The 27,229-nt window shown below is 33.9% G+C and overlaps 1 pseudogene; it reads left to right on the forward strand.

Moving 5' to 3' along the window:
* Window positions 1–7,017: 7,017 nt before the first annotated feature.
* The window catches only part of LOC134381616 (DDB1- and CUL4-associated factor 6-like), a 46,179-nt pseudogene continuing 25,967 nt past the window's right edge, over window positions 7,018–27,229 (forward strand).

Consider the following 27,229-nt stretch of genomic DNA (forward strand, 5'->3'; position numbering starts at 1 on the left):
AGGCCATTTTATATCAAGGACTTGAGCATCCCTGGGTTATGGTACTCATGGGGTTTCCTGGAACCAATCACCGATGGATATCAAAGGATGACTGTGTAAGAAAATTAACAGTAATTAGGAAAACAGAAAAGTAAAGATGGAGAACCAGAGGCAAGACATAAATTATATTTTCAGGATGCCCCTAAGGCTTTGTGGTCAAATGGCAGAGTTTGGGGTTCATTAGAACCTAGTAGTTCGGAAGAGGGCCCTCGAATGAGGCTCAGACTTCTGAAGTTGAGTCCATCTCCCACCTGGGGCTGGTGTCTCAGGAATTTATACCAGGACTTCTTTAAAACTGGAACTCTAACATTTGAGAAGGGGACACTGTCCAGCTTGTGCTGGTGTCTCTGAAGGCTATCATGAAGCTGGTTCTGTTAGAGCTGAAAAAACATTGGAAACTCAACCAATTGCTTGTAGTAGAGTACAGAATTGCCATTACTGTGATGCTAACAGAAACAGTGAACAAACAGGAAGGAGCAAGTCTCCTCTCTCTCCTCTTCCCTTCCTATCTCCCTCTAGTGATCCATATTGGCAAAATCCAAAAGGAAATAATCTGCCAAAGGTGAAACACGTTTTGCAAAATCTCAGCTCCAGTAACACAAAAGCAGAGGATAGAAGTGGGGAGGTGCAGCAGAGAGGCAACAGCTGAATAAGCAACATAAAACCTTCCCAACTATTGCCATTAATTTGAAGTTATGATGGACATATCGAGTCAAAGATAAACTAAATGAACTCATGAATCGAGTCCCCAAAACACAGGCATCAACCTGTGAAGTGAACAATATCTGGACTGCTATCAATCCACAGGTAACAAGCATGACTGAATCATGTTCCTGGTCAATTATCTGTCACTCACAGATGCAAAGCCAAAATCTTTGGAATGCATTCATTAGTAAGATTTCAATAATTTTACCTTATATTTTTTTCTCTGTGATCAAGGAGAGAGAAACAATCTAAATATTTTACAGAATGCTTTATTAGGCTGAACCAACTATGAATTAAATTATCTCCATGCTGTTAAACTTATTTCCAAAGTTTCTAGCTCTCATGCAGAAACGTATTCATGTGAGAATCTGCCTTCATAAGACAGAGGCAAATTTTATTTAATGCCTAATTATACACTGCAAATTCAATGTGTATGATTTAATGTTGATTATAAAGCTTTATTATTTTTAAGTTTCTGTATTTTCATTGATAGAAATGAAATAATGTGCTGTAGGCTGATTTGGTTCTTTCAATCGTTCACTGTTTCTCTAATTAAAATATATTTTAAAATGCATTATAAATCACAGTCCTCAGTGTGGCAAAATGGAGTGCAATGCATTAAGGATTTAAAATTCTTTTTAAAAGCATCTACATTAAATATTGTAGCAAACAAAAACATATAAATACATGTAAATGCAAATATACATATGCATATTACATATATTCATATTACCTTTAAAAACAATCTATTTACATAAAATATTTCAGTTACTTATAAAAATCTTTAAAATAATTTATAATTTTCACATCATATACAAGATGTGTTATATATTACATATTAATATTTTGTTTTATATCAATTCAATAATATATCTTTATATAAATACCTATCTAATTTGTTAGTATTATAAATAATATTTATTAAGGGATAACTGTATTCTCTCCATGGTGTAATATATAGGCAACAGGAAGAAAAATAAAACAGGATTTATCCTCAAGAAAGTTGCTCTTTTTTAAATTTTTCTTTTTCTTTTTCTTTTTTTTGTTTTGTCATTGACTTCTCAGTACTTCACAGCAGGTTACAAATACATTCTGAAATAGTGGTAGTATTCATAATAATGATAAATATTTAAATAATAACAATAATAACAATACCTTGCATTTTCCTAGACTGCATATTCCTCAAAATACTTTTGCATACATTTTGCTATTTCTTATTTTGATCCATGAATTAGTGCTAAGATGTTATTTGCATATTACCTCAATTTTACAAATAAGAAAATTGAAGTTAGTTCATAAATACTGTTATTTATACATTTTATTAATTTTATATATAATTGAATTTAAAAGTTGGGCTTAAAAATTTTCTTCATACTTAAATTACTTTTTTTTCCACAGACTATAAAAATCTGTTATTTTCTGGAATTTGAAACAAAAGCTTGGTTTGCTGTTTGCCCTTGATATGATAAGATTGTCTTTAGTTTCTAAGCATAAAAGCCACCATAAAACTTTGATTATTCTTCTACAATCCTTTAGGATCTAACTTGTGTGTTTCCATTTGTGATTTCCTACTCCCAAAGCAGATTGTATTGCCTTCTCATCTAGGCTCCAGCAGGAAAATTCTTAAATTCTTTCTTAGAAAAAATATCCCATATAAACCACTTCCCAGATCTTCTCAGACATAAGTGGAAGTTATTTTATTTGTATATTAACAGAATAGAGATCCTGAAATATTTGAGATTTTTAAAGATACCTTGGTTACACTTGTCTGTATGAACTCACTCATATGTTAGAAATTCGGGATGGTCTCTGGAATTCTAGATCCCCTTGTGAGGGTTTACCTATTGAAGGATAAATGGCTGAAGAGAAAGAGCAAAAGGTTTTATTTATCTAGGCAAGCATGTGATAACTTTAAATGCAGGAATCTTCTGGCAAACCCTGCTGGAGATAAGACCGGAACCTGTAAAGAGTACCTGTTAATTGAAGCTACTGCTTCCTGCAACTGTTCACACCCTGAGCTTTTCAACCCAAGAGCACAAAGAAATGTTTTTTTAAGATAAACTTGAGGGAAAATATGTATATAAGTTTGAATGCTGTATATGTATGTGTGTGTGTGTGTCTGTGTGTGTGTAATTATTTATTTTCTATTATTTTTGAGTTAATGTGACAATTTCATCAAAGCTGACAGGTTTATTGCTATAAAAGTTAATTATGATACTATTTTAAATTTTATAATAGCTGTAAAATCCAAAGTGTTGTCCCTTTTATATCCCTTAATTAGTCATTTCTCTTCAACATTGTTCTTGTGTCAGAATAATTATTAATAGTTGTTATTATTAATCTTTTCAAAAAGATTAACGTGTACTGTTGAGTGTATTCGTTCTACCCTTTGTGTTCTCACTCATTAATTTCCACTTCCATCATTATTTTAATCTTCTTTTATTTTTTTCTAGATTCTCTTTGTCTTCTCAAGCTCTTGATGTAGATATAAAGATTATTGATTTTCCTCCACTTTTATGATACATGCATTTATTTCTTCACAAGTTTCATAACTTCTTTAGTTATAGCCCGCAAGTTTTCTAACAACTTTATCGAGTTATAATTAACATATATTACAATAATCGCACTTAAAGTGTACATTTGATACGTTTCAACATATTTAGATAACTGTGATATTCTCATCAAAATGGAAATAATAAAATATATATATTCATCTAAAAAGTTTTGTCAGGCCCTTTTGTGTTCCCTCCTTTTTGCCATTCCTGGTCCCTGTTCCCAGACAACCATTATCAATACAGATTAATTTGCATTTTTAATAATTTTGCATATTGGTATTGTGCAACAGGTATTTATTTTTGTCTTATTTCTTTTACTCAAGATAATTGTGATTTATTTATGTTGTTGCATGTATCAATAGCTTATTTATTTTTATTGCTGAGTAGTATCCATTATATGAATGCACAAGAATTTATCCATTTATCTGTTGATTAACATTTGAGTTGTTTGTAGCTTTTGGCTATTAAAAACAAATCTATTATGAACATGTGTGTATAAATTTTTGGATGTATGCTTTATTTATGTTTGGTAAATACCTAGGAATTGAGTGTATGGGTTATATGGCAAGTATATGTGTAATGTTTTAGGAAACTACCAAACAATTTTTCTCACTGAAAATGAAGTATTTTTGTAAAACAATCTTTGAGAACAAAATAATTACCCTACTTTATCTATTATGTATTTGAGAATTTCAAACTAAAAAAAAAAATGATTAACTCAAGTTAGAAAGAGCCTATTATCTTCTTGCTTATCGTAGACTGCTCCTCTCTCTCTGCATCTTGGCTTCCACATTAAGATGCAAGCCAATGGGAATTCCATATCCCATTAAGAAAGTTTTTCTCCTTGCTGAAGGGAACAGCCTGCAGGAATCAGAAGTAAATTTAGTACAGGTACAGGGTTCTTAAAATCATTGTTTTTGATCCGACATAACATTGCTAAAACCACTTTACAGATATTGCCAGCATTCTTGGAAAAGACTATTCATCTCTACTCAGTACTTTGTTTAGGAAACTCCCCTCTTCACCTTGGTTCTCCTTAACATTCGATCCTTTTATGTAATAGCAACACTCATTGCTAGGAGATTGAGCAAAAAGCCTTAGGAGGGGATGGGAAGGAGGAAGAAAGATAGTGGACTAATGGGTACAAAACTATGCTATCTACCCTAAGAGAATCATTGTGCAGGTGTGAGGAAAATAGAATAGTTTGGTCAGGCCCCCTCACTTCAAGTTCAGTTGTGGGTGTTTCAGCACATTCTTTGTAAACAAATTGTGTGTGGGTGGAGTTAGTGTTCATGCACACTCATGTATCTTTTTAGTTTTGTTCCTTCTTCAATTTTGTGAAGCAGGGACTGGCCAGCAGAGAGCTCCCTTCTGAAAATAGAGCATGTTTACTTTGCTGGCAGCTGCTCAGTTTTTCTTTGGACTTTGCCAGTAGCAGTGGAGTTTCTCATTGGACTGCTTAGCTCTTAGATGTGTATGTGCTGAAAAAATATTACTCTTTCTTCAACCAAGGCTCAAACGCCCTTTTTCCTGTTACCTAGCTTGTAGACCTGCATGTGAAGGGTTTGTGACCCAGTCTGGACAATGGACTTGAGGTGTCTGTGAGTTCCAGACAAAGCCCTAGCTCTACAGTAGTGTATGCATGTGTAGATAAAAAACACTGTACCCCACAAATATGTGTGAGTAAATGTTAAAATATTTAAGAAAAGAAATATCAAAGGAAAAATGATTTTTACATTGAATTGTAAATCCCAGTCAAACAATATCCATCAAGTTCACAACCAAAACAATTTACAGAACCACTAAGATGAAGAAATCCACAATTCATTCAAAGGAAATGTCTATAAATTGGGAAAAAAGGAAGGAGGATATTGTGATATATGAAAAACGCTGTAAGTAATGTATTAGTTCAGTGAAAAAAGTAAAAGTGGCAGCAGGCCTGAAATATAATTGTATCAAAATGAGAGCAAAATTCATCGACAAAAGAGTCCATTTTTGAGTTTACAATGGATTCTAAAAATCAAATGTGGTTTGGGGGATATGAAAAAGGAGGAATGTATTCCTAATTCCAAAAAGAAATCACAAAATCAACCAGAAATCCTAAGAATAAAAAAAATGCTGTACAACAACATCATTGAAATATAAGTGAGAGTAACATGTAACATAACTTTGAACAATAATGGAATTTAAAAGAATATCTATGAGACCTTTCTTTCAGGAAATTTATCCTTTGAGTGGTGATAGAGTTTGGATGTGCTGTCCCCACCAAAACTCATGTGGAAATCTCATCCCCAATGTGGCAGTGCTGGAAGCTTTTTGAGTAATGGGAGTGGATCCCTCATGAATGGATTAATGTTCTCTCTGGGGGTGGAGGGGCAGTGAGTGAGTTCTCACTCTACTAGTTCCCATGAGAGCTGGTTGTTTAAAAGACCCTGGCGCCTCCTCTCTCTCTCTCTTGCTTCATCTAACCATGTAATCTGCATGTACCTACTGGCTGCCTGCCAATTTCTGCCATGAGTAGAAGCAGCCTGAGGCCCATGACAGATGCAGCTTTCCCAGAATCATGAGCCAAATACACCTCTGTTCTTTATAAATTACCCAGTCTCAGGCATTTCTGTTATAGCCACACAAAATGGACTAATACAGAAAGTTGGTACTGAGGAGTAGGGTGTTTCTATACAGATACCTGAAAATGTGGATGCAGGTTTGGAACTAGGTAATGGGCAAAGGTTAGAGGAGTTTGGAGGACTTAGAAGAAGACAAAAAGATGAGAGAAAGTTTGGAACACTTTAAAGATTGGTTAAATGGTTGTGACCAGAATGCTGATAGAAATGTGGACAGTAAAGGCCGTGTGGATGATGAGGTCTCAGATAGAAATGAGGAACTTATCGGGAATTGGACAAAAGATCACCCTTGCCACGCCATAGCAAGGAACTTGGCTGTATTGCATCCATGACCTTGGACTTTGTGGAAGGTGGGACTTAAGAGTTGTGAAATAGAAAGTTTGGCAGAAGAAATTTCCAAGCAGCAAAACATTAAGGAAGCTGCATGGTTACTTTTAACAGCCTACTCTGAGTTATGTCTACAAAGGCATGATGTAAGCCAGAATTCAAAAGGGAAGCAGAGTGTAAAGATTTGGAAAATTTGTAGTCTGGCCATGTGGTTAAGAAGTAGAGAGCTGGAGAAAAATGCAAGGGTGAAGCAGACAAACTGGTTGTCAAAAACATTAGCTTGGCAGTGAGGCAGCTAGATGCTAATAGCCAAGACAATGAGAGAAAACCCAGAAAGGCATTTGAGAAGTCTGGAAGGGTGCCCCTCCCATCACAGGCCCTGAGGCCTAGAAGGACTGAGTTGTCTGGGAGGACAGACCTGGGGCACAACTGCCCTTTGGAACTTGCTCCCTACATCCCAGCCACTTGGGCTAGAGCTGCCCTGCCTCAGGTGGCTCCAAGTGTGGTTCATGCAGCAGCTCTGGAGAGTAGAATCCTGAAATCCTGTTGGCATCCATGTTGTGTTAAGTCTGCAGGCCAGCGGGACTGCAGGATGTGCAAACAGTGGAGACATGGCAGCCTCCACCCAGATTCCAGAGGATGCATGGAAAAGCCTGACACCCAGGCAGAGACCTACTGCAGGGGTGGAGCCACCACAGAAGCCATATACTAGAGCAATGCTGAGCAGAAAAGTAGGGTTGGATCCCCCACAGAGAGCCCCTAGGGAAATGTCCAATAGATCCAAGACAGCAGGGCTGCCGTCAGGACACCAGAACTGCAAGGTCAGTGGTAACATGCAATGCAGGCCTGGAAAAGCTGTAGGCACTAGCACAGCTCAATGGGCTGCACCTCACAGAGCTGTGGGAGTGAGGCTACCTGATGCTTTGAGGAAACAGATGCCCCATTGTGCCCAGGATGCAGGACTTGGAATCAAAGACGATTATTTAGGAGCTTTAAGACAACGTCTGTCCTGCTGGGTTTTGGACTTGTTTTGGACCTGTTTCTCTTTTCTTCTGCCCTATTCCTCCCTTTTGGAATGGGAATGTGTACCCAATAGACGTCTGTTCCACCATTGTATCTTGGAAGTAGGTAAATCTGTTTTTGATTTTTATAGATTCATGGTGGGAAGCACTTTTGCTTTTGGTGTCAGATGAGACTTTGGACTTTGGACTTTTAAGTTGGTGCTGGAACAAGCTAAGACTTTGGGGACTGTTGAGATGGAATGATTGTATTTTGTATATGAGAGTGACATGCATATTGAGGGACCAGGCGTGGAATGATAGAGTTTGGATGTGTTGCCCCACCAAAACTAATGTGGAAATCTGTTCCCCAATGTGGCAGTGCTGGAAGCTGTTTGAGACATGGGGGCAGATCCTTCATGAATGGATTAATGCTCTCCCTGGGGAAGGAGGGGTAATGAGTGAATTCTCACTCTATTAGTTCCCATGAGAGCTGGTTGTTTAAAAGACCCTGGCACCTCCTCTCTCTCTCTCTCTCTCTCTCTCTCTCTCTCTCTCTCTCTCTCTCTCTCTCTCTCTCTCTCTCGTTTCCTCTCTCCATGTGATCTGCTTGTACCCACCAGCAGCCTGCCACTTTCTTCCATAAGTAGAAGCAGTCTGAGGCCTGTGGAAGATGCAGCTGTCCCAGAATTATGAGCCAAATAAACCTCTGTTCTTTATAAATTACCCAGTCTCAGGTATTTCTGTTATAGCAACACAAAACAAACTAGTACGAGTGTCATAGGACATTAATACTGATACCCAGGAAAGACAATGCAATCTAATCTCACTAAATGGTTCTGCAGTAAACAAACAAACAAAAAACTATATATGTATTTTTACATAGATATACTATATTCAATCTATATTAAATGCTATGTATTGATATTCAAATTTATACAAAATACTAAACACAGAAAGATTAATTATAGTTAAAAATAAAATATATGTATTATATAAATATTATTAACAGAAGGTAAAATAAATGTACATCTGAAATAATATGGGAGGGGAAAATGGGTGAGGAGAGGCAGAGGATGGGAAAAATTTTTGATGAGCTCTGGTTTTTATGAAGAGAGGAGTCAATAGACACTTTGACTTGTTTAATGAGTGAACTTGAATAATCAAGAAAAAGTAATTCACGTCAATCATTTAGAAATATGAAAATAACCCCCAGATAATATTTAAACAACAAAAAATACTAAAAGTGGTTGTCTATGACAAAGTTTAAAGCTTTCTTTTAAATTAAACTTATAAATTAGTTTTTCATTTTAAATAAATGAAAGTTTTATATGATAAATAAAATTGTGGTTAAGATGTCAAAGTCAGTGTTGTAAAAAGTGTTTCTAGGAAAAACATCGTATAGACTAAAAGAATCATGAGACCTCAAAAATTCATACCCCTTAAGGTAGTTGCTTAATAATAAACCACTGGGAAATTAATTTTTTGTAAAACTGGAATAGGTTTATAACTAGACTAAAAGTTTATAGTGGCTTAGTCCATTTGGACTGCTATAACAGAATACCATAGACTGGGTGGCTTATATTAATATGAAAGTAGTTTTTAAAGCTCTGGAGGCTGGGAAGTCCAATATCAATGTACCGAAAGATCTGGTGTCTTTTGAGGTCCTGCATCCTGGTTCATAGATGGCCATCTCCTTGTTGTGTCTTCACATGGTCAAATGGGTAAGGGAGCTTTTAGGATCTCTTTTATAAGTCACTAATCCCATTCATAAGGGCTCTACTCGCATGTCCTAATCACTAACCAAAGGCCCCACCTGCTAATATCATCACCTCAGGAATTAGGATTTCAACATATGAATTTGTGGGAAAGGGACACAAATATTCATTCTATATCACATATATTTTGTAATTTTGCATGAATTTATACATAATTAACTTAGAAACCTACTCATTTGTCAGTGAGAAATACTTTTAAATTATGCTGTGGGAGGTCCACAGAGTAGATTGTGTGAGGTGTGTACAATCAGACTGGCATGACCCATGCTAAAATGTTCCACTTTGGGAAATTCCTGGTCCTATATTCATTATCTCAAATTTGGCCCCTGAAAAAAAGAAAACAAAAATAATAGATTTTATTGTTGTCCAATGGATTTCCTGTAAGATTATATAGTATAGTATTTTCTTAAGTGCTTTATCCAAAATAACCCCAAAAATATATATTTAATACAGAGTTTTTATTAGTTTTTTGTGAATTTAGTTACAATATAAAGTACTAGTTGCAAATATTCTAATAACTAGTATTTTTAATAACAAGTATTTCAAAAACACTCTATAATTGGAAGTAGAATAGCCAAGAATCCTTTTTGCAATCTCTTAATTTCTACTTTGATAATAATTTCCCTTAAAATAACAAAATAAATTTTTAAAATTTAATTAAGAATATTCAACTAAAGATGAATGAACTATTTGCCATGGTTATTCTCAGTAGGCATTTTTTTTTTTCCTTAAAAATACTGGAGAAATCATATAGGAATTGAAAATAAGTGTTTTTCAGAAAATATCCTTAAAATTGTTGTATATGATAAATTGTTTAAAGACAATTATCCTCTGAGTGCAGTGTGTTCAAACTATGAGGCAGCTAACATCTTCTTATTTAATGATACTCCTCGAAGAATTCACTGTGTGATTCTGCATTCTGCATTGACTTCAACCGAATCTGAGTCATTTGTCATACTTGATTGGCATTAAGTTAGCACAGACTTAATGCACTGGCATTAAGTTAGAACATCCTTTTTCATGGTAATTCATTTGGGTAAAATTTCTTAGTGTTTAAAATTATTATCGCAAACAATTGTTATAATTATATTTTCAATATAAAAATATAGCTTTGTATATAGTTTTTCTATTTATATTCTTAACTGATCAGCACCATAATAATAAAATAAAAGAATTTTATCAAAGAACATATAGAAAATATTCACAGTAATGATGCCTTCAATAGCTGATTTAACAAAATTCTAGAAAGCTGAATTAGAGTAATACATGTTTATATGTTTTTTTAAATAAAATATATCTATGTAAATGAATTCAATGTAATTACTACATATATTGTAACACTCTTAAGTTTTCAGTGGACTGACATAATTTAAATTAGTAAGGAGTGTTTTAAAATACTATTATGACATTAAAAACAACTATGCTGTTGAACATTCTAAATATAAACTATTAACTTAGTAAATGTTTCTAAACCTATTTATTTTGAATTTTGATTATCTTAAAATTGAATCCTTTTAAAGTAAGTCTGTAGATAAATATTTCAAAATTTTATATTTAAAAAATGGTGGAATAGAAAGAAAAATCTAAGGTTAAATTGAAAAGGTACTGACTGTCCTATGAGGTGTTCCTATGTAGTTTCATTTGAATCAATATAGTTAGAAAACAAAAACATTAAAAATAACCCACCAACTATTGTATAATTTTGCCTTTTACTTTGTTTCCTGGCAAATGCTTATTTTTGTAGTTAATAAGATTGGCACAACAGTCATTCACCTAACTGTAAAGGCAGAAAAGGGGTAGCTTGTATTCTTGGACCTAGATGTAAGGATTGCTTTCTTGTTTTTCTCTTTGTCAGGAGTGCTCTTCTCTCAGGAAATCTACATGACTCCCTAGCTCTTCACTTAGCTCCACACCTTCCATTCTGTCCTTCAATGTCACTTTTTCAGGCTATTTTCTGAAACAGCACGACCCAAGGGGCAGCCATAAGTTGTATGTTACCCTGCTTAGTTTTTCTACAAAGTGGATATTATTGCTCAATATACTAAATTATTATTCAATTATTTTCTGCATTTGTCCACTAGAATTTAAGCTCCATGAGACCAGAGATAGTCACTCTTTCATTTACTGTCTTTTTGCCAGCCCTTATAATAACATGTAGCATCTGGTAGTTGCCATGTAAGTATTTGTTGAGTAAGAAGAAAAAGGAGGAGGAGGAAGTAACCCATAGGATGCATGATACAAAGACTGAACGCTAATGTAAGGCATGGAATTTAGTTTATAATAATATGTCTATACTGGCTCATCTGTTATTACAAACCATACAAATGTAAGCTGTTAATGATACAAGGAACTGGGTGATGAAGGATAAGGAGATATATTGGACTCTGTATATTCCACTTAATTTTTCTGTAAAACTAAAACTGCTTTAAAAAAAAATCTATAAATTAAAAGAAAAGGATGATGGGGAGAAAAAAGGAAGAGAAGGAGGAAAGAAAGGAAGAGGAAAGAAGGGAGAAAGAGGAGATTGTGAAGGAATCAGGAGAAAAAGAAAGGAAGAGGGAGAGACAGGGAGGGAAAGAGGGAGGACAATGAGTTAAATTTCGACTTGTTTGTTTATTAATATTACCTCTGATAAGTGCATATACTGGGCTGACATTTGAAGAAGGCTTTACATTTCTCAAGGTCTTGGCAGGAAGCAGATGGCACACGGAGGAGGTTGCAGCGGAGGAGAGTTACAAGTGGAAAAGCAGCGTGTATAAAAACTGCAGGCTGAGTGCTGCATCTCAGGGCCACTAACAGTGGGGCTCTGTTGCATGCCTAGGGCTGGAGAACCTTTAGAGGAACCTGCACAAACCCTCTGGAGGAGTGCAGCAGCCCAAGCCAATTTCACAGGGACAGATCCAAATGAATAAATAACCTTAGCACACTTGGTCCTTTTCTCCAGTGTTCTGATGCCCTTTTTTGTACAATTTAACCAGAAGCCAGAGAGACAGGGAAGTATTGCTGCAGGCTAGCTTCCTAATGAATATTGGAGAAGAGAGAGTATATCTACTGGGGTTGTGATGTAAGAAATTTTTGAAGCCTTAGGCAAAATGTTAGGCCTCACAATCCCATGCAAACCTCTTTTAGTTTCTTCTGATGTGTTGTCCCAATAATTAGTGAGATTTTTTGTTGTTTTGTTTTATTTCTATGAGTTAAGCCCCATTTTGATTTTCTGAGTTTCAAATATTGTTTCTTATACATGGTTCTCTAAATCCAATTTTCCAGATCTGGGAAACTAAATTCTTCTCTGATTAGTCTTCCATGAACTGTACTCAGCTTCTTCCAAACCTCTGTCTTGTAGTTCTGAGTCCAGTACTTTGAATTATATCAAGTTGATGTTGACCACAGTCCTAATTGGGTTTTCATATGTCACTTTCTTCAAGATTTGCTGATTCCACATTCTTCCTAACTTTTTGTTATTCTGTCTCTTTTCCCCTATGCATTTCTGATTTTTCTTCTTACAGAACAACTTTACTACTATTACTATTAATAATTATAATAACCATAATATTGATAATGACAAACACATGATAGTAATTATAATGCAACAGTCATGGTTCTGAGTAATTTTAAGAATTAGCTCACTTAATACTATCACTGGCCATATACAGTGATTACTATTATTATCAGTTATTTACAGATGAGGAAATTGAGACACAGAACATTTTAAGTATCTTGTTGATCTCACTACAGGAGTGGAAGAGAAGGGATTCCAAACCACATAGTCGGGCACTTAGATTTAGGATCTTAATCATTACATGAAATCATCTCCTTTAGTAAAATGTTTTAACACCTTGCATGGACTCTATTACTGCTTATTGGTCCACACATGAGATTGTCATTTCTGTCATATCTCATAAGTATCTTAGTTTGGCCCTAATGTTTTCTTTGTGGTCTACTTCTTCCCTTCCTGCCTCTACCACAGTTAAACTTAAATCACATTTGGCAAACCGCAAAGTCATAGAATTAATCAATGAAAATGTCAAACGAACTTTGAAAATGGAGACGTACAATGTGGGCTTTTCATTATTTTTTAATATAAATCAAAGCAAATGGAGATAACAAAAAACTAATCAAAACCAAATCTGTCCACCAATTTTCTCAATTTGCAGAGATTTGATTGAGGCTTGTGTTCTAGAATATAATTACGTGAATTTATGTTAACATGTATGCAAACTTCAAAAATATTTATTCCTTGTATTTTTTTAACATCATTTTTTTTTCCATTCTGTTTACCACTATTCTTGTTATAAAACACTTCAACATTCAAGGAAAATCAAGGTCCTTCTTTCATTTGCTTTGTCTGATAGAATAAATATATGGCAGATTTTTCCCTACTTAGTCTTATTTTAATTACACCCTAAGAATGTGTTCAACATGGATGGTTAGGGTGCTTAAATAAGCTTACTTTTTAGAATTGCGAGTTGGAACTTTTTGGCACTAAACTTAGAAACAACATTGTAAAAATAATAAACAAAACACTATTCAGTCACCTATTTCTCAATTGCCATTATATTTTACCCATTCCAACTCCACTTCAAATTTAAATCTTCTGAAGATTAATTTCTCCTCTGGAAGATATTCAAAAGATAATTTCATATAAAGTAAACCACTCTCTTCCTTTCCTCCTACCCCCCTTTTTTCTTCTCTTTCTCTTTTTTGCTTTGCATGGCAGGCAAATCACAGGATTTCTCCGAGAAGTTGGGACTTCATGAAGGTCAAATAAATAACGATGTTTTTGGAAAAAAAATTGATGTGTGGTCTGCATGTGAAATTCAATATGCTTTCTAAAAATTAACAAAATCTCAGATATGCTATTTTTTGCACAAAATATCTGAATGTGAGGCAGGATAAAGGTGGAAGGACAGCTGTAGTTGTCGATCTTTGTTATTTGAGCATAAATAAAGGATAAAATGCTACAAATACTAAATTTTTCCCATGAAGGTGTTGTGGAATGTTTCTAGTGTCCCACAGTTAATACCTGTTAACCTGCACAAAATAATGCCTAAAAGTAAGATTGCCAATGAGATATGTAAGGCAGTTAAATGAAATATCAACTTCCTCTGCTCACGGTACTTGGAGACCTGTATCTATCTTCTGGCTTTACTCCCAGCTATGGTTTGAATGTGTCGCTTAAAAATTCATATGTTAGAAATTTAATCCCCAATGCAACAATTTTGGGAGGTGTGCCCTGATAAGATATAATTTAATCATGGGAATGAAGCCTTCATGAATAAGTTAATGTGGTTATTACAGGAGCAGGTTAATTATAACAGGAGTTGGTTGTTGTAAACCAGACTGGTGCCTGGCACCTCACTCTCTGTCTCATGCTCTTCTTCCTTCCACCCTTCCACCATGGAATGATCCTCACCAGATGCCACTGCCCAGCTCTTGGACTTCCCAGCCTCCAGACCAGTGAGCCAAATAAACTTCTCTTCTTTGTAATTACCCAGTCTGTGGGACTTTGTTATAGCAACAGAAAATGGACTAAGACACCCCCTCACTATTTCTAGGAAATGGTTGGTCTAGGATGAGTTACCTCTACCAATTCTGCACAATAATTTAAAAAGGAACAATAAAAATACTACACAGCAAATAGGGGGAAAAGTATGGTATAGCAAGGGATACAGAGATAATACCAAACAGGAAAGGTGACACCATAAAATAAGTGAAAACATTGATGAAACCCCCTTGCCCATGAAATCTAAGGACATAGCTACAATGTGGCCTCTGTATTCAATAGCCTCAAAACAGATCTGCAATGGCACCAGGGAGAAAACCAGTAAGATATCAATGTTGAACTTAGGAATGAAGTTCAAGAAAAATAAAAACAATGTTTATCAGGAAAATGAAAGCAAATTGTTAATTAGGAGGGAGGAAGGGACAGAAAGAAAACCATAGAAGAGAAAAGGGTGTGTGGGGGGGAACAGATTGATAAGAGTAGAGATATGTTGCAATTGGAGGGGAAAGAGTGAACAAAATGAAATCGACAATAAGATGAAGAGAAAAATAGAAAGAATATAATAAACATGAAAGAAAAAAAATTCCTGCATAGGCATAATTGCTATTTTGAAGAAAAGAACAAATAAAACTTAAAAATAAACCCAATGATACCTCTTCATCCATGTGAGATTGGTTCCAGTATCTACCCACAAATACCAAGATCCAGGGATGCTCAAGTCCCTGATATAAAAAGGGGTAGTACTTGCATATGACCTATGCATATTCTCCCTTACACTTTAAATCATCTGTAGATGACTTATAATACCTAATACAATATAAATGCTATGTAAATAGTCATTTTCCTGTGTTGGTTTTATTATTTGTATTTTTTTTATTGTTGTAGGGGTTTTTTTTTCCCCTAAAATATTTTTGATCCGCAGTTGGTGGATCACATGCATAAGGAGGACTGACTGTACAGGAAAACAAACAAATAAACAAAAAAGCATATTACAAACATGTAATTTGAATAAAGACTTGAATGTGCATATTGAAGGAAGACAATTGTACTTCTGGAGAACATGACTCAAATATATTGCCAAGATAGGTTTTTAAAAATTTGCTAGGATTCATCAAGAAAGAATTCTTACAGCATATAGACCAGGAAAAAAAAAAATAGGGAAAAACATAAAAATGCAAAGATCAGACTTCATTGAGATTTATCCATAGCAATAATCAATGATAGAACATAGTGAAAACAAGTTCTAAAATTCTCGGGAAAATTCACATAGATTTAATTTCTCGCCCAAATCTTATTTAAGTTGAAAGGCAACAGAAGTTATGTTGAAATATGTATATATGAATGGATTGTACTCTTCATGAATTCTTGAGAAAAATTGCAAAGAAAAAAATGTAGGCAATAAAAAGAATAATACGATAAATAATGGTGTCTGCAATAATCATTAGAGAAAGGAAAAAAAGAAATTCCAGACATGTCGTTCGTTTAGTACACAAAGAGAAATTAGATACTTCCTTACCACATTTTTTCTATAATTGTTTATATATTTCATATTTATTCTGGAGAATTACTCCAAACTTAAAAAACAAACAATTTTTCAAAAATTTTTCAAGAGAATAAAAAGTGTATTTATTCACACACAAACCAAATTCCAATGCCAGCATAAACTTGATATCAAAACCTGACAATGATATTCCAAAAAAGGAAAATTATAGACCAAGAACAATCTCTCTCATAACCATAAATCAAAATTTCAAAGCAAATATTAGCCAATGGAATATACTAATGTGTAAAAGGGCAACCAAGTGAGTCTTATTTTATATATACAAGGATAGATTAGCATTTAAATGACATAACTTAATTAACCGTATTGAGTGAAAGAAGTAGAAAAATCATGATTTTCTTCATGCATGCAAAACAAGCATTTTATTAAATTAAAACATTATAATGATAAAACAAAAAAGAAAAATCTTTTCATTATTCAGTATTGTAAAATAATAGGATAACACATTAAAAATGCAGTGAGATACCATTATATTTCTATTAGAATTAAAAAATTATATATTAAAATATAAAATACGTAAAAATGTAATGAAATGATACACCAAGTGCTAGCAAATGGAACTTTCATTCATTGCTGGCAGGAAGGTAAAATTGTACCACCTCTCTGGAAAATAGTTCAACAGTTTTCTATTAAGTTACATACACTTACCATATGACCCAATAATCCTGGTACTAAATAGTTACTCTAGAAAAATAAAATCTTGTATGCACACAAAAACCTGTACATGTATGTTTATAACAGCTCTATTTATAATTGACCAAAACTAGAAACAACCCAAATGCCTATCAAGCAATGAATAGGTAAATGACTGCATATCCATACAGTGCTATACTACTATATAAGAAAGGAATAAACTACTTATATGTGCAAAGACATAAATGAGCATCAAATGCATTATTCTGAATGAAAGAAGCCAATGTCAAAATTTATATGCTGTATTATTTTATCTACATGATATTCTGGAAATGGCAAAACTATAGGAATGTAAAACAATTAGTCATCACCAGGATTTGGAGTGGAGGACAATTTTACCTAAAAAGGAGACAACACAATGAAGTTTTTTGACGTTATAGAACTTTTCTGCATTTTGATTGTGGTGGTGGTTATACAAATGTATTCATATGCTAAAGTCCATGAAACCATACACCAATACAGTAAATAGTGTGATTTGAACACAAAAATGATCAATAATCATTAAAGCTTATAGCAAACTTGGAATAGGAGGGATGCTAGTCAGTCTGGTAAAGATTACCGAAAAGTAGAACAAATATCATACTTAACAGAGAATTCAAGAAAACTCTTCCTGACTATGAGACAAGAATGTCTGGTAGTATTAATTATGTAAAGCACTGTAATGAAGGTCCTAACCAACATAAAGATTGGAAATGAAGAAATAAAACTTTTATTTTGACACGATTGTGTATATAAAAATCCAAAAGAAACTCTGAAAAACTCACCTCTTAAATTTTGTATGTTTAATAAAAGTTGAGAGGGATGGGGGCGGGGTGGGAGAGAGAAAGAGACAGAGAGAGAGAAATAGAGCAGAGAGAAAGGGAGGGAGGGACAGAACAGAAACAAACTTTAAGTAATAATTTGTACAGAGATCTGAAATGAGCTCAAATATAGGATTATCTAGTAAGAAGAGTCCAATCCTGAAAAAATAAAATGAATCATTAGATGCTCACCCAGGATAAACCAGGAAGTTAGGAGTAGAAATTTTCTCATTGAAGGAAAATGCAATAATGAAGGATTATATTTTGTTTATCTTATTTATAGTTTATTTGCAAATATATTTTACTAAAGCTAAAAGCTATATTAAATGTGCAAATATTTAAATGGACTAGTGAAAAATGTCACTTACAAAAATCACAGAAATTCATGGGATACCATGTAATAATTAGATCTAAGAGCAAAACTATTTCTGCCATTATTGGATAGAACTGAAAAGTTGTTCAAGTCAGAGACAGGTTTTTAAAGAACTTACTCTTTAAAACTCAAAGCTGAAAAGAGAAAAAGTAAGAAATAAGAGAAAAAACTTTAAGGCAAATAAATGAGTATAATTAAAATTAGCTATGAAAATTTGACAAAGCCTAGTATGATATATTGATATGATTTTTAAATTCTGTACATTTAGCTGTATGATTCGTCTTTTTTTGCATTTAAATCATAGCACTGTGAAATATGACATTTGTTAATAGATGGAATATCATCTTGTGCTTGATTTTCTTATTGAAAAGTTTGAATTTCATTTAACCTTATTTTTTGCCCATTTATTATATGCCCAGAAACATTTCACAGCACGACAATCCTTTTATGAATAAACACATAACACACAGGCGCACAATATTTTTATAACAAAATGCTATCCAAGTATATGTATGACAAAATACAGGAAAACTCATAACAACATATCAAAATCAAAGTAAATCATTTCAAATTATATTTGAGCCTATTTCTTCTATTCATAAATCAAAAGCTTGAGATCTTGAGGGAAGTCCTTTCACGCGGGAGTTGGCAAACCATGGCCCACGAGCTAAGTCTGGGTCTCTGCATATTATACAGTCCACACAAAGAATGGTTTTTGTATTTTTAAATAGTTGGGGAAAAATTAAAAGATATTCCATGATATGTGAAAAGTATAAAAAATTCAAAATCCAGTGCCCATAAATAAAGTTTTACTAGAACACAGCCATGCTCATTTGTTTATATATTGTCTATGGCCACTTTTATGCTACAACAGCTAAGTTAAGTATCTGAGACAGAGACTATACAGCCTGCAATATCTAAAGTATTTACTATCTCGTCCTTTACCCAAAAGTTTTACTGACCTTGGTTTTAGCACATAGTACAGTGGGGAGAAGATACCATTGCTATCTAGTCATATTGTTTTGAAAGGGATTGCCGCAGCTGAAAGACTGAAATATTTTAGTGCCTTATTACATATTTATGATATTCTACATTAAATAAATTTGAAATAAGCTTATATCTAGGCTCTTCTTAGTGGTTTTACACAAATCTCCCATTTAGAGAACATGACAGTATCATATGGAATAACTATTTTACTAAATAAATGTATCTGGGGTTAATGCACATTTTGCATGCTGAATGGAATTCTCATGGTTCTAATGATTTCTACAAGCTTATTTCAAGCTGTACTAATTGACACATTTAAATTATGGCTAATTTTTGCCATGGTCCATTTTGTTAATTTAGTGCAAACATATTTCTTGTCTTCTCAGTAGCCTTTCTTTAAGGATCCACATTTCCCCTATTCCACGATTAGGTTAGGCCAGTTGGGATCAGGGAATTGTGTACTAACAGAAAATTTTTCTTTCCTATTCTTTCTAGAATCTTGATCTCTGAGAACAACATGAGGTGCTCTGTGTGCCAGTATTTCTCATCTATGTGTTCAATTTCATTCAATAAGCGAGAATAAGCTCCACACTCAGAGAGACGTGCTTAAAGTAGGAAAATAAATGGTGCGAGACCTAATAGTATTGTTTAAACCCTTGCTCCAAAAAATGCATGGACCAAGCAAATCTCTGGATAACCTAGTCATATGAGCTTAATTAACTGTTTTTTTTTTTTCCTTTAGGGTAATCTAGTGGGAATTTGGGTTTACATTCTTGTAAATAATGTGCCCTTGCGAAAAGACTCAGACTCTATATTAGAATTTACTCCTTCAAAATATTTTCTCTTTTATAATTTTCTGAATATGGAAAAAAATTCCCTTTAAACTATTTTAAACAGAATGAGCCCCTCCAATCATCAGTTCCTCATATGTTTCCTGAGACACAGCATTCTATTTTAATAATGAATATATTTCATAAAAAGGTTTTCCTTTTTTTCTGTAATCCTCATTTATGATACAGTAAAAATATATTTTTTTGAACTAGTTCTAAAATTTTTTATGCCATTTTCTTTTTTTGCATTGAAACAAGATTTATTATACATATTGGGCTACAGAGTTGACTACTGATATTTGGGTACAATATGTAATGATCAAATCAGGATAACTACTGTATTCATCATTGCAATACATAATCATTCTTTGTGTCCATTAACCATGTTCTTATGAGACTCTAACCAGAAAATCAATATGAAAACATTTTTAAAAGTAGGCCAATCCATGGGATTGCATTTAGTTTTTTCATTTGTTATAGTAGTGACAATTATTTTGTCCTTTTTACCATTTATTTCTATTGTATATCATTTCCTAACTTGAAAGTGTGTTCGAAGACTATGTTGCATTGACTGCAAATTAGAAAAGATGTAACACAAAAAGGGCATTATAATAACATGTTGTGACTTCTACGAATCTTCACAGAAATTTATATGGACTTTTATGAATATAGCTCAAAGTAAAAACATAGCGATAGCCTTTTGGTGAATCAAATCAAAGAATGTTGGAGACCATGGCAATATAAATTCTGAGATATGTGTAGTATTGTACGCTCTTTTCAGTATTGATTTACTTATCAAGACAGTTTATGACAACTCACACTTCTGACAGAAAACATAATAAGAAAGCTTGGATTCGTCACTTTTTCAGAATGCTAATGATCTTTATTTCACTGCCTCTAGTTTCCAAAAAGGAATAATACATGTTGTCAATGATCAGTCAAGGTAAATTTGACTATGTATCCTTGGGAATTTATCTTCTAGGAAAATTGATAAACAAATTGGGAACCTGTTTTCCTTATATACAGATAAAGCCATACAATACAATAATATATTATTTCTTGTAGCTTTAATTTCCAGAAAGTTTTAATCATGTATGATATGGAATAAAAGAAAACTGATTTGAATATATGAAATAGTTTAGTAGAAGATCCCCATAAATTTATGTGACCAATTTTCAAATCACTTCTCATTCCTACTTGAATTTTAAACACAGAACAGGGTAAATTACTTGGAAAGTTCATTTAACTAAAACACACACACACACACATACACACACACACACACACACACACGCATGTATTCCCATGTGTGCCTATACAAGCCTGCTTTTGAAAGAGAAGTAAAAGAATAAGTAAAAAAGGAGGAATTGGTAAAGGGACATGAAAATCAACTATACTGTATATTGATAAATAAAAATAAAAATAAGTAAGTGTCAGTTATAGTCACTAAGAAAAATATCTTTATTTTCATATTACATCAACCAGTCAATACAGGGGGAAAATAAATATCAAAGAGTTACTTTCCATTTATAAAGTTAGGAAAATCAATTCAGTATTGTTAGTTAAAATATGGCAATCTGAATCGATAATCTGCAACCTATATATTGCACTGATAGGGATAACCAAAAGCATAAAACAAATAGTTACATAGCAAGATGCACATAGACTTTTAAAAATAACAGATGTATGTATTTTTGTAAGAGAAAGAAGGACGAATATAGGGAGTGGCAAGAAATGAAGCCTTATTTTTTTCCAGGTGGAACAATATATGACAAAAAGTTAAAATAGAATTTTTTCTTAGTTTCAGTTATGGCTGATGCATCAAACCTTAAGAAAAGTTGAATAGATGCAAAGTAGTCTCAGATCCTAACCTGAAGAGGTTTTCCACCTTTGAAAAGCACACTAACACTGAAATGAGTTCTGCTACCTTTGGTCTGCATAAGAACTGAAGGGTGAAAATTCCACTTAGGAGAGATAATTTCAGATTCCTAGCTTCAATCTTCTTTTCAGGAATGGAGAATGGTGTTTCTCCTTTTCTTAAAACAAATGTAGAGAAACTTTAAGGCAACCACATGACAGCTTGCTATGTGTCCCCTTAAGTTCAGTGGTCACTGAGATACTATTTGTCTCCTGTCCGGGGAAGTCTTACTATGGATGTTGTGGATGGAGCTGCCATTGTCTGGCAATGGAATGAAGAGAGACAGCAGAAGAATGGTTTGTTTCTATATCATATATGATGGATATGTTTTTTATGGACCAAAGAGGGAATTGGGCAAGGGAACTATCTAGGTTCATCCTAATGAAGATTTCACCTTAAAGGATTACCTAGAGTTTTTAAGAGGAGCAGATTTCTGGAAGCTTGAGAACTGAGCGGACAATAGAAAGCTGTCCTCTACAGGGAACATTTTCTTATCAAGGAAACTGGGATTGGATCAGAAATTGGAGAGCAAGACCCATCAATTGAACATTTGCCATTGGGAGAGTACCAACTCCAAAAGACACCTCTTCTAGTCCGGTAAGAGCCATTCAGAATGTTACTGTTCCTCTCTCTTCCATCCCACCTACTCTAACACAGAGGGGCCCCAAACAGCAGATGTAGAATCTGATAGGAAGAGAAAGAAACAAGGAAAAAGAAGCAACTTGTTTCCATCTGCAGGCTTTATGACCTGAGGTAAGACTCAGTTGGAATTGGGAAAAAAATTTAAACTGAATTTAAAATTAAAGTTTTGATACTAGACAAAAAAGTATTATTTAATTACTAAAATGGGATTCTACTTGTGATTGATATGGACTAGAACAGCTGTGAGACTTGCCCAGATTTTCATTCATGGGCCCAAAGAAAGATATCTGGAACATGATTTTACAAGGTTGGCAGAAAAATAAAATTGCTGTGTTCTCTCTCACAACTAAGTCTCACTTGTTCAACATGGTTCAATATGTAATGCCCGGGTGTCACCGGAAAGATCTAATTCCCTAGAGACAGTCTGAGAATGACACTGCTGGAAGATCCGGGCAATTAGAAGAGTAATAAATGTATGTTGACAACGCATTATGCTAATTCCAAAATTTTGAATATAGATAGTCTTCAATATGACTTCAAGTTATATCTCCCTTGTGACAAGAAGCAAGCTGAACAACTGTATTGCATAGTTGCCAACTCTATTGACTGTTTAGGTACTCGTTTCCTGTTATGTCTTCTGCTCTCAGAGGTGTGATAGACTCCCTCAAATATTACCATAGGATGTACTTCTCTTTCTTATCAGCATGACTTTTAATATATTCTTCACTTGATTGTTTTTCTGATTCATTCTCTCACATTCTTTCTTTTTCTAATGACCTCTGATTAAGCTCCTTCATATTACTTTGTAGATGTCACTTTCTGTCTTTAAATGCTCTTAGTAATCTAGTAACCTCCTGGCTTCAACTCTATATGAAATGTAGTGCTATGCTGGAAAAGATGAATAGCTAAATAATGAAACAAACAAATAAACAAACAAATCTCATAATCTTTTTGACAACTCCATAATAAATAATCATTTCTGGAGACAAAACCGAGCATGTCTGAAACAGAGATAATTTCTACTGTTAAAATAAACTTGTAAGAGGGTTCCTCGCTGCCACTTATTTTTTAAAAGATATTTATTGATCATCTTCTTCATGCCAAATTCTGCAATAGGCATAGGAGCATCATGCATGATGAATTAAATGGCAAAACCCCTGCATTAAAGGTCCATAGGTAGGAAGGGAGACCCAAATAATTTACATAAAATAATTAACTACACACACACACACACACACACACACACATAATGCACAACTGTGATAACAACTATAAAGGAAACATAAATGGTGCTAAATGACCAAAGTATTAAGATTGAAGCTCAGGAGAGACTCTTTTGAGAAAAGGCTGCTTTAGCTGAAACTTTAACAATATGTAGAAGTTAGGTGAAAAGGAACAGAGCATTCCTAGTGAATTTATTGTCTGTGTGAAAGCACTTAGGAAAAAGAATCTAAGAGAATAATCTTAAGAATCTAAAAAAAATTATGGGGAAATTATTATGGATAGAGCAAGTGTACAAGGTGAGAAGAAAGTGACGTAAGAAGATAGGAAATAAAAAGGTAGGAAAGGACCAACTAATTAAGGATTTTGTAGGTCAAGACAAAGATTCTGAAATATGCTAAGTGCAGTGAGTGGCAATCATTGAAGGGTTTTAAACTGGTGAGTGAAATGATCAATCAACATCACCTTTACTTATATTATCTTAATATCTCAAAGTGATTCTATGTTCTTCATTCCCGTGGCCACTATGCCCATAGTTCTAACAAACCCAGTAATTCAGGTCTTTGTAGCTCCTCACTTTAACTGCTGTACAGGACTTCTAAAAGATCTATCAAATTTAAATTCTTGTCGGAATACAACTTTGATCATCTCTCTATCCAACTCCGTGACTCCCCATTAGGTAATTTATATTACCCTATTCCTTAGCTTGACATTCAAAATTATTCATTTTTTTCCCAAAGCTATCCATCTTTTGTCTTCTATTTTATTTTGTTTTCCCACTTACGTAGCAATCAACTTGAACTCCTCATAATTTTCCACACATATTTGCAACCATCCCTCCCCATCATTTGATCAAGCTGTTTCTTGTGCCCTTACTCCACTCTTCTCTTTATGTTCAAATTCTCTCTTTGAATGAATATGTAGCCCCATTTGCAGCAACAATAAGTGAACCTAAAGAACATTATCCTAAGTAAAATAAGCCAGTCATAGAAGGACAAATACTGTATGATTCTACTCAGATAAGATATTTAAAATAGTTGAACTCAGGGAAGCAGATGATGTAATGGTGATTGCCACGGGTTGGACAGAAGGTGACATAGAGAATTGTTCAATGGATGTAAAGTTTGAATTATGAAAGGTGGGTAATTCCTGGAGATCTGCTATTCAGCATAGTGCCTATAGTTAACAGTATGGTATTGTGCACCTAAAAGTTTGTTAGGAAGGTAGATTTCATGTTGAGTGTTCTTATTACAACAACAGCAAACAAAAAAAGAAAGAAGCACAGGAAAACTTTTGGAGACAATACATGAATATATTTATGACCTTGATTGTGTGATGGTTTCCAAGATGAACGCTCATATCCAAATTCATCAAATTTTATATTTTGAACATGTGTAGTTTTTGTGTATAAATTATGCCTCAAAAAAGCTGTTTTCATTTTATTTTTTTAATGTAGCCCTAGTGTCTGCTCTGCCACAAAATCTTCTTTGATCAACTCAGCAAGATGTTGTCTCCTTCTTTCTTCCTTGTATTATAGCCCAATTAATTAATTAGACAAATGTATACACGATTGTAATGTGGAAGGCACACAATTTTTTAAAAAGGCTAAATATGACAAGTTTTGTGACAGTGAGAGAAACACGCATTTTCACCCAAGTGAAAAGTGTATCATACAGTGTTGTAATTTGATAACTCCTGTAGAAGAGACTTACACTATCACTGTGTGAGCTGAAAGGACAATCACTAAACACTTCCTAGAGGAGTCAGAGATGGCTTTACAAAGGAGGCATGACTAATTAGGCCTCCAACAATATATTAGAGTTTTTTAAAAATTAAATGGAGTCAAGGTGAATCTAGAGAGGAGGAATGTCTGGTCATGACTTACCACTCCTCCTGGAGTATGTACACCCTGACATTGGGAGCTGGATCTGCTGCATCACATATTCAGTATGCTGCAGTGCCTGGCTTTGCACAGAGTAAACAGAATCTCTTTTCTGTCTCATCTCTTCAGCTACAGATATTGGAGCCTGGAAAGCTCAAAGAGTCTGCCTTGTCATGCCCTATCATATGTCCTTAGGCAACTGTTGCTATCCTGGTTCAAATCCAAGCTCATCACTGTCTTTCCTTTTACAATCCCCACTAACCTGCCTCCCTGAATAGACAAGTTATTATAGGAAACACTTAATCTCCACTCTTGATATTATCTTTCTTGAGGAGGGCCATCCATTATCACTGTAGTCCTGGTCCCTCTCTGTCACCTCCTTCACTCATGAAAAGGATAGACTTTATTGAAGGTGAGTTTAAGATAAGAAGCCCAGCAAGAATGGCTCTGATCTTTCAGCTTTCCTTTTACTTGGGAGCTTTGCTGACTACAGGAAGCATTCATTCTTTTCCCTTCATATCGTATATGTTTAAGGGAAGACCTCGGGTGACCCTACAGAAGCCGTGGAAGGCTGTCTGCAACTGGGTAAGAAACTCTGCATAAATCTGGGAATTTATACTAGGGAGATGGTTTCTTTCTTTCTCATTTCCTTCCTTCCTTCCTTTCTTTGACTTTTTAAAATTAATGTAAGCAATATTCTCCTAAAGGAAAAAAAGTAAGTTTTTGTTTGTTTGTTTTGTTTTGTCTTTAATGTATGCCTCACCCCTCACTAATACCCACAGTGCTTGTTTTAATTGGAATGGCTAATAATTCTCTGTATGCCAAATTTTAGTTAGATAATGTCCCCTAGCTTTAGCACTAACAAGTTATAACTTCTCCCCCATGGCATGCTGTTGCTTTTCCAGATTACCTGTGGCTAATCCATTACAGATCATGATAGTTGTGGTATTCAATAAATATTTATTGTAAGTGAATATCTTTTGGCTGTTATTCTATATTTATGACAATATTATAAATCAGTATTCTTATAACTATCGTCTTATTTTGTGTAAAAAAGAAAGATTCGAAGAAACAATTTATTTTGTGATCCTGCCCCATTAATTTTAGTGTTCATGTTTAAAATTAAGTAATTAATATCAATGTCTTACTAAATGTAACTTCATGATTGACAATTTCTCTAAATTGCACTTAATGCAGATTCAAGATATATACATAATTTAATGTTATCACACCTATATAAATATTTTTATATAAAATATAATAAAGCAATATTTCCTACAAATTCTGCACTGAGCTGTCTTTATAATCTATGCTTTTAATTTTATTGTTTTTATTTTTAGAATGTGAAGGGTAAATTCATTAAATTGACACTCCAATTTGAGTCTTTCTCATTCCCAATACAGCATTTAGAAGGGGAATCTTCAGCTACCATTAGAAAGAAAAAAATACAAAACAATTAATATGAAATTCTACTGTAATATTCACACACTGTCATCAACTTTAAGTGAACTAACTCTACTTCGAAATAAGAAACTGTGAAAAATTTTCACATTTTTGACAAAAAGCATCTAAAAATGCATTTCTTTTTTATTCTATTATTGGTTGAGATGAATATTTACATTTTACATTGTGTGCCTATTAAAAACAAGTTTCAGAGAAGTTATTCCAATTTGTGTTAGTTCTGATACAGAAAATCTAGAACTGTACCCTATGATAATCTTCACCAAAATCAGTTCTATTTAAGCCTAAAGTATTTTTTTAGTTAAATTATAAAAAATAAATTTTAAAACATC

This window comes from Cynocephalus volans, chromosome 7 (genome assembly GCF_027409185.1).
Source record: "Cynocephalus volans isolate mCynVol1 chromosome 7, mCynVol1.pri, whole genome shotgun sequence".
NCBI lineage: Eukaryota > Metazoa > Chordata > Mammalia > Dermoptera > Cynocephalidae > Cynocephalus > Cynocephalus volans.